Genomic DNA, 3,490 nt, shown 5'->3' on the forward strand with positions numbered 1-3,490 from the left:
GGAGGTAGAGTGTTTGCAATCCCTTGGGGGTTGGGAAGAGGAGGTTCTCTCCCTCTGTCCTGGCTAGGCAGCCGAGGCTGTTCCCCTCCTACCGCTGCGAGGGAATTGCCCTCCCCCCCCCCCCCCCCCCCACTGTGAGGCAATCACACCCCCCGCTGCGGCTGTAAAGTGAGACTGCCCCACCCCCCTCACTACTGCCGCGGCAGTCCAGAGGGAGGCAGGGGGAGGAGGGTTGAGGGCAGGGCTGCCGAAGGGACAAAGGGATTGGGAAAGGGGTATGGAGTAGGGGCGGGGATCGGGAGGAAAAAGGGATTATGGGAAGAAGGTCTGGGCGCATGGCAGTCGCCATTATTTTCCGGCACGTGAAGTGTTGCTTCCAGGGGATCTGCAGCATGGCCAGAGCCCTGGAGAGGCATCCCACCCCTGGAGGAGTCTGCCAGAGAAAACCTGGTGTGTTAAAGGGGTAGTGCGTGGATGGTAAACCAGGGTATAAGGGAGGGTCGGAGAGAGGATTACATGGGGAGGTTTTCTGTGGCTGGCTGGTTTTTTTTTAACTCCAGGAGATGTTTACGTACTTGAAAAAATATGGGAATAAATAGGGAAGCGATGTGATCATTACCCTGTACTCTTTCTCTAATAACACTACCCACGTGGTCCCAGAATGATACAGTATCTATTTGCAAGAGGTCAGCTTCTGGGAACTCATTTTCCAGACAGCGAATGAATTTTTTCTGCAGCCTTTTGGAAATTCTAACATTAATTAAAAGATCTTGAAGCTGTTTTAATACACTCTTCTGGTGAACAGATAACTGAACGCCCATTTTTCGATATTTTTGAAAGCTATTTGTTCAAAATCCACCCTCCGGATGCAATAATCTGGCTCTACAGTCCTGTGTCTCCTAAATACTGAGAATACAGGCAGGGAAACTCTGGGGCTGAGATCGCTTTTTAGCACCGTTTTTTTTCAGATCTGGTGCCACCGCGGGGGTTCCCGCAGCCTTGCCTGGCTTGTGGGGAACCTGCCCGAGCCAGGGTTTCCCCGAAAAACACAGCTCTCTGGGGCGCGGCGGCTCCAGGGGCCTGCGGGCTGCGACCAGAGTAAAAAAAAAGAAAAAAAAAAACCCCAGTTCTGGTCGCAGGGTCCTAGTGCCCACCCGCCTACCACAGCCCCGATGGTAAGAAGTTACTCCCTGCCAGTTTGAAGGTTATTCCCGGGGTAACAGCCAAATGGAGGTACTTACTGAATTTGTGGGAGTGTGGTGCTGAGCCAGGTGCAGTCGAAGGTCCTGTCTTAAGCTCACTCGTGATTGGGCAAAAAACACAAGCTACGAGCTTATCCCTACACACTTATAGCTACAGAATGTGGCCAAAAATGCTGTAGGGGAATTGATCTTCCCAAAAGCTTCTGAGACCCCGTTTGGGGGTCTCCAGCTCACACGTGGGCTTCTAGAAATTCATAAAAACCCAATTGGGCACCAATTGAAAATAAATCCTCCTTTTTAATCCCTGTGAAGTTCCAAGCTAGCTCAGGCCTTCTCAGACTTTGGAGGAATATTTCATAGATAGGAAAAAGGACACAAAAGAGGCTCTGACCCTCAGCTGCTGATCAAGATGTTTATTCCAGGTAGTCTCCAGAAAGAAAGAGGGCGTGCCCCTGGCGCTCTGCCCGCCGCCCACCCCGGGGCTCACCGCAGCTGTACCCGTGTTAGAGACGGCGCCAGATCTGGGCGTGCACAGAGGAACACGGTCTTTTCTCAGTTCTTGCCAGGGAGGAGGGGAGGGCGCCCCCTCCATTTATCTGCTAAATACATTGCTAAATTTTATTCATATCCTGAAATTATGAAGAACACAACATTAGTGTTCAGTCACTGATCACTACAGCCAATCCCATGCAATAAAACGTAGTGGACTTTGTCAGATATGGCCAATGTCAATGGAGTTTTATCAAGATAAATCTGATTAAGCATCTTTATTCTACAAATATTATTTCAATGGGGACATTGAAATGTGTCTGCATAAAACCAGAGTCCATTTACTGTCTAAAAAAAACAACCAAGTAGACAAATATTTTAGTTAATGGACTAACATTAATTGATAAATAAATTAGTCATGATACATTTGCAATCCACCTGCATGCATAGAATACTAGGAATGTTTTGAGCAATCAAAACAACCAAGTCTGTTTAATAGCTCACTTATTTCAGTTATAAGAATCTACCACAAAAAGGGAAGAGGAGGAAAATCATGTTCTTGTGTACTGTAATATTTAGTGCTCTGCTGAGTCCTTAATTTTTTGCAGATGAGCATAGCCAAAAAATCTCTTGAAATATCTGCAGACATTTATTTTGTTTTGTTTCATACATAATATTCCTGAAGCAAATGCAAGAAAAAAATGAGGTTTTATTGTCCTTAAAAAAAATCCAGCAAATTATTAGGTTTATAAACTGGTCGTACAACTACAGCCTACCAACCATAATCAGGTAAAAGAAGAAATGATGTCATTTCAGATCCCTTTTTTACTCCTTAAGTAATTTCTGAGAATCTGAGAGCATTTCTAACAGTGACAACATAAATGGTGCCATCATTAGGCAGTATTAGGAATAACACGTGCACAAGACACCCATCTAGGGAAATGGCTCTCAAATTTACCATCAGTTGTGTTACATTAAAGAATATTAGTCTGCATTTTTAATACCTATTCTCACAGCTTCAGACTTATTTTCAGTAAAAAGGGCTCCACTAATCTCTTTGAATGTTTCCTCCCTTTCTGAAGATGATATCACTATGGCTTTAAGGCATCATCGTTCAGCTGAGTTGGCTAAAGGGTACTCAGGAGTGCCTTTGTATGCTGTAATTACAAATTCTTTCTGCAATGCAGACTCAGATATGAAATAAGCAATATGAACATGGTGCCTCCACACCTTGCCTCTAGCTTTTCTCTCCCTAGGAAGTATTTGGATTTAGTCTTCCTCTAATAGCAACTCAAAGTTATTCTTTCTGCAATTTTTGCACAAAGGTTGAAGATAATGTAATTTTACACCTGCTTCAGGCAATCCTGTATGTTCAACAGTTAGTTTGTTCAGTCATCCAGAAATATTTCAGCCTTATCCAACCTTATCTAGACCCAGTCCCCTTTGCTGTACCGGAGACATGTGGTTTTGTTACATGAGCTATCCCAGAACACACAGTGGCATTTCAGAACCTGAAGATGTGGGGCAAATAGCATGCAGCGTATGAGTCTCCTCAGATAATGTTTGACATGGGAACACACCTTTATAATTAATTAATGCCAAATTGGAAAGAAAAGAGTAGGATGTTTGCTCTGTTGACCTTGCCCCACTCATAAAAAAGCCAAAAGCCATCACAAACACTTTTGTGGAATTCTTCCCACAAAAACATCATGGCAGGCACGTCTGAGGAGAAATGTGTAATTTCCCTACTTGTCATAATCATAATCATAATCATAATCATCATAATAATCATAATCATA

The sequence above is a fragment of the Prinia subflava genome (genome assembly GCF_021018805.1).
Source record: "Prinia subflava isolate CZ2003 ecotype Zambia chromosome W unlocalized genomic scaffold, Cam_Psub_1.2 scaffold_2cwr_NEW, whole genome shotgun sequence".
Classification (NCBI taxonomy): Eukaryota; Metazoa; Chordata; class Aves; order Passeriformes; family Cisticolidae; genus Prinia; species Prinia subflava.